This window comes from Gallus gallus, chromosome 4 (assembly GCF_016699485.2).
Source record: "Gallus gallus isolate bGalGal1 chromosome 4, bGalGal1.mat.broiler.GRCg7b, whole genome shotgun sequence".
Classification (NCBI taxonomy): domain Eukaryota; kingdom Metazoa; phylum Chordata; class Aves; order Galliformes; family Phasianidae; genus Gallus; species Gallus gallus.
In genome coordinates this window covers 7,524,613-7,530,810 of record NC_052535.1, presented here as the reverse complement: position 1 = coordinate 7,530,810, position 6,198 = coordinate 7,524,613, and positions in this window count along the sequence as shown.

The following is a 6,198-nucleotide window of genomic DNA, read 5'->3' as shown; positions in this document are numbered from 1 at the left end:
GGAACCCATCAGGCCCACCCAATAGCCAAAGACAACTTTTCTCACTGAGCTTTTTCCAGGACAAGTGCGGAAAGACATCCACAGCAGAACAATCTAAAGTACTGTTTCCTGCAACTCTCCTAACTGGTGCACTTGGACTGCTATTTAGTGATTCTATCACGTGGTACTTCCTTACAAATTAAACCACATCTGCTTGAGCTTTTCCATTATTTCTTAAAAACTCCCAGTTCCTCTTTTATTCAAAATAAAGCTTCCTGATACCTTGGCTTTCCAGTGGGATTTCATAATCTCTCTGCTAATGCATCTGTAATGACATCCCAGGGTTGTATATGCTAGAATCTGTCACACTAATCTACAGACTCTATTAAAAATAAATCATTGACTATAGTGAATCAGCAACTCAGCTCTATTATCTACACAGGCTGATAACTCCTTCTGCCCTATTACACAAACCATTCATAACAGTATTATCAATACAAAAACAACCTACACATTTTTCCTCACAGTGGATTATACAGTTAAAAGATGGTCTCTGAAACATTCAGGTATGTACGTACATATCTTCATCAAAGCTCCTGAAGTTACTCACTAACTCAACTAATGTTAGCCCAGTGTCAGTTGGCTCAAGAATTCCCAAGTCAGGACAATTTTGTACTTGTTTCATGTAATAAAACATTCTTCTCACAGACTTGGTATTGAATGACAGTGATTTTATGTAAAATGAGGGTAAATATGACATCACAGTTTTAACAAAATATATTCCGTATATTACTTGAAGATATGGTAACTAATTATGATAAATTGAGATTTCATTACAGTGATGTCAGAATGGTAAAGAAAACCAGTATTCCAAAATAATCTATAAAAGCTTTACATGCAGTATGAAAACCTGCAATACCACTACTTTTAAAGGCATGAACCTTGCAGTGATAGGTTTAGACAAACAATTGCTTTTATTTTATTTATTATTTTTTTTAGAATAGAGTTTCAGGATTGCTATTGGAGTCCTTCACTCTCATCTAACCACATACTTTAAGGCATTCTGCTACTAGAGGTGTACAGAAAAATGTAGCTCCATAAAATAAGGAATAATGTAAGTCCTACTACGTGGCTACTCATCCATTATCCTTTTTAACCAAACAGGAACATATTTCTGATCTTCTTCTGTGTTCACCTTTACCTTTTTCCTATGACGAGGTTGGCTGTTAATGAGAACTTCATCCTATTAAAGCTTTGTTTTTGCTTTAGAAATATTAAAGAGTAAAACATGGAAACAGCAGGGGAGGGGAAAGAGACTACTACAGGTCTATTTCGTAATCGCTAGTCTGCAATCTGTGGTGCTCCTGACATATATTAAGAAGATCCCTTGGAGAATTCTGTCTCCATTCATTATATCCTGAAAGAGTCTGGTTTCACTGACCTTGCTCTCAGAACAGTGCCTTATGTCCCACTGATTTAAGGAGTTTTATATAATGAGTTGTTGAAAAGGGGTGAAATTAGCCCAGAGAGCCATAATATATAAAATGTTCTTTGCTCAACACTAATTAGTTTATTTGATTTTCATCTGGTAGGTCCTGTCTCCAAGGTACAGAAAATGAATTTGTTTTCAGATGCAATAACATCAGACACTTAAGTTCTTTAGTTTCATATCCTGTTCAGGGGAATAGTGGAGAAAACCATTATGATGTTGACAATTTCGTTTTTTAAAAAATTCTTACCTCAGCAAACAGATAATTTTTTTTTTTTGTCAGTTTTAAAATAAATATGCACACTTTTTATTATTATTGGAGACTTAGGAGAAATAGATTATAAATTAGACTTTTTGATAATTGAAGATAAGTATTAATCTACTTTCAATCAAAAACTTGAGCACTCGAATACTGAGCACTTGAACACAGAAGCTCATTGACATAGCCTCCAAGACAATATACCAAAATAGATACAGCTGATGAAATGGAGGATGCTTTTCAGCCAATGAATTTACTGCTTGTCAGATTTGTATGCATGTTTGAATGTGAGGGTAATGAAATAACATTATAGATTTCAGAACCAGGGCAGCCTTTATTCAGATAAGGTTATAAGCAAATATGCTTTAGAATGAGTGTCTGTGTAAGTAATATAATCCAATACCCACATCTTCTCAGGAGTTTAACTGTTTGCAGCAATGTTTAAACGTCTTCAGAAATGGAGTTTGGGATCAAATAGCTTTGCACCTTGAGCACATACACAAAACTAAGATCAAAGGGCTGTGTATGGATAGTTTAGCTCAAGCCTATATAGATATGAATTTTATCCCCAGTCTCTCAGCTCTTTCACATCTTAAAGTCAGACAGTAGTAAACAAAATTAAGACACACTGAGTTGTCAAATTCCTGTGAGACCTTCAGGTCACATCCCAAGATAAATACACCTCTTAGTGCAGGGTGCTGCACTTGGGTTGGGGCAATCTCATGTATTTATACAAACTGGGGGATGATCTCCTTGAGAGCAGCCCTCTGGAGAAGGACTTGGGGATTCTGGTGGATGAGAAGCTGGACATGAGCCAGCAGTGTGTGTTTGCAGCCCAGAAGGCCAACTGTGTCCTGGGCTGCATTAAAAAAGGAGTGGCCAGCAGGGAGAGGGAGACAACTGTCCCCCTCTACTCAGCTCTTGTGAGGCCCCATCTGGAGTACTTTGACCAGGGCTGGGGTCCCCAGTACAGGAAGGATGTGGAGCTCTTGGAGCGGGTCCAGAGGAGGGCCACTAAGATGATCAGAGGGCTGGAGCACCTCTCTTATGAGGAAAGGTTGAGGGAACTGGGCTTGTTTAGCTTGGAGAAGAGAAGACTCTGGGGACACCTCACTGTGGCCTTCCAATACTTGAAGGAAGCATATAAACAGGAGTAAGAATGGCTGTTTACAAGGGTGGATACAGATAGGATAAGGGGGCATGGTTTTAAACTAAGACAGGGGAGGTTTAGGTTAGATATTAGGAGGAAGTTTTTCACGTAGAGGGTGGTGACACACTGGAACACGTTGCCTGAGGAGGTTGTGGATGCCCCATCCCTGGAGGCATTCAAGGCCAGGCTGGATGTGGCTCTGGGCAGCCTGGTCTACTGGTTGGCAACCCTGCACATAGCAGGGGGGTTGAAACTAGATGATCATTGTGGTCCTTTTCAATCCAGGCCATTGTATGATTCTATATTCACTGAGGACAGACTAGCCAGAAAAAAAAAAAAAAAAAAAAAGATAGAATGACCCCACTGATTTAGGATTCAGTACATTTCCAAAGCAATGCAGGTAAATTTTTAAAATCGTCTAACTGTGACCCAGATTTTAAATAATTAAAATTAAATAATAATTTAGAGTTTTGAAACATATTCAGCTGTAATATGTTTCCATGGGTTAATGCAAACCCTACTCTCTCATGCTAATATCCATCAACAGGATGAAATATTCTACAGTAGTTTTTGTGGGAGACAAGAGCTGCTGTTCAAAAATCCTTTAGATATATGAATAATAAGACTAGTAATGCAGAATTGGCAACACATTGCTCTAGAATCTACAACAAACCCTCTACAACCAGCATCACCATACTATTCAATACAAATCTAATAAAGCAGTACATGGAGAGGAGGGGATAATATCTTGAACTGTATCCATTCACAGTGGGTACAAACTGAGCAAGGAGGACAGGGATGATGTGTCTCAAAGAAATGGGGCAGTATCTAGCATTGGATCTGATGAAAATTTTCCAGTTGCAAATGTAAACTAAAAAGGGTTATTAAAATATGAAAGATAGAAGTGACCTTCGGTTATTGGGGTTTGTAAGTTTAGCTTTCTTTTCTCTCAAAACAGGAAGAAAGGATGTTGAGCAATTCAAATGAAATGTGTAGGCAGCAGAGATTAAATTGAAATGAATTGCTCAACTATGATAGAATTAAAAGTATGTTCTATAGAGCCACTGAAGATATTTATTCCATTATCATTTTATTCTTCTAAGGCAGTCTTTTAGATTACTCTCAAAGGGTTGAGCTTGTGACCAATATATTCAAAGCAAAGACCAGATATGCCCTAAAGAGTATTTAAGTTGTGGGATAATTTTTCTGAAGAACACAAGTAAATAAGCAAAGTGGAACAGACACATTCTGGGAATAATTATGGCCTTCAGTATATTAAGTTATTCAGCATTAGGCTATTCAGCAGTAATTATACTACCCCTGGGCAAGGATGATTTAGTACTGTGTACTGGTGAAAGCCACATAATTAAGAAAGAATGGAATCTGGCTACTACTTAGCACACCTTTCCAAATGCTCATTTGATCCAGTTGGCAACAGCCACAATGGACTGCATACGATGGGGAGGTTAGCAATGTGTCTTGTATTACATTCTATTTAGTGCTACAGCATTTAGCACTCTGCCGTTGGAAGGTTAAACTCCTTTCCCATTTAACCGTTTATGCCAACCAGCTTAAGCATAGTTGCCTGTGACTAATTAAAAGCTGCATGTGGTCTGCTGGGCCACCCTCTGACGTTAATGTTTAATGCACTTTAACACATTTTGTACAGCTTATTTTGAAATAGGCAGACAAAAAGCATAGTTCCAAAAATCACCTGTGATTCCTAATGGCTTGAATTGAAAAAAAAAAAAAAAAAGGGGGGGGGGGGGAAAGGTTTACATGGTATTGCGTATTAATGTCTCTTCTCTGTTGCCAACGTTGAGTTATTCATAAGAATGAGGAAAAGGAAGCTGGAATGAGCAATGTCACAAAACCATTAAGGCTCTGCCCTATCCTGTCTATGTTTCCTCTAGAACAGAAATAGGCTTAAACAGGCAGGAATCTGTTCCATAAGACTTAGAAAGTACCACAGTATAAGCAGTCAACTTAGTCATGTCTGAATTGCTGAGTTAACGCATATCTCAGAGTCTGTGCACAGTAATACTCAACACTGCAGCTTCTGCTTTGTCCCAGTGCTTCAGTTTGCAATGAGTGCACTTCATAAGAACATGGGATTTGAAGGCATATAACACAGGCAATATTCTAAAACATCATACTTCAGTATCTTTGCTATGACAGAAATTATTTCTTGAAGCCTTATATCCACACATGGAAGATTATCAGTAAACATCTGACAGAGATAGCAAAATTTGGAACGCCTCCAGCATCTGAATCTGGCTTTCTGCCTCGGTTACTTGGCTTGCTCCCTGACAGATTCCATGACTTCCTTTACAAACAGCAGCAGTGGCAGTTTGGAAACAGCCTCTAGGGGAGGTCATGGGTGGATTGGCTTGGTTCCTCAGTATCATTTGTCTTTCCTGAAATTAATTTTGAAGAAGCCATTCAGCATTGTTTAAGAATAAGATTATGCATTAGCAATAGCCATTCATTTTCCTGCTTAGTCCAAGGTAACAAAATAAAACATCCAAAGGCTAGGATCTATGTCACTCTAGGGAAATGTCCTAACCAATTTGATTCTTTTTTTTTTTTTTTTTATATCATTTCTCAGTTACTATGCTTGAAAGAGACATCACAAACAGTGAAAACCTACAGCACAATAGAGAAAAAAAAATTGTATTTCAGAAACATAGGAAATCTTAACGTTCCTTGCTTCTCTTTCTTAAGAGAAAAATCAGTAAAATGTTAATTTTGATTTTGTTTACATTCTTTTGCTACTTTCTTCTTAGAACTCACTAAATCCTTCAAGAACAGTTGACATCACCATTATTTTTCTCACATCTTTCTTTTTCGCAGCAAAATATTGGTGACTTTCATTTGAAAAAGACTATAAAAAAAATTGACTAAACTTATTTACTGTAGATTACTTCAATGAAATTCTTCAAAGTTAAGTCTATTCTGAATTCTCTGTATATCACCAATTCTATAGGCCTCCAGATATCACCTTCTATGAATCATTTAGATAACAAGACCCACTTGTTCTGTCTGATTCAGAGAACTGAACCAGAAAAGGTATAATGGTATAGAAACTTCCAAAGAGCCTTATGTGAAAACAGAACATGCATGGACAAGATATCCCTGTTCATTGCAGGGGAGTTGGACTAGATGATGTTCAAAGGTTCCTTTCAACTCTAAGGATTCTATGAGTCTATGATTCTATACCATGGTCAACGCAGCTTCTGTTGTAAAGGCAAACTACTGGAAGTACAGACACTGTACTTCAGTTTGGTCTCTATTTACCACTCATGGATATGTTCAGAACAA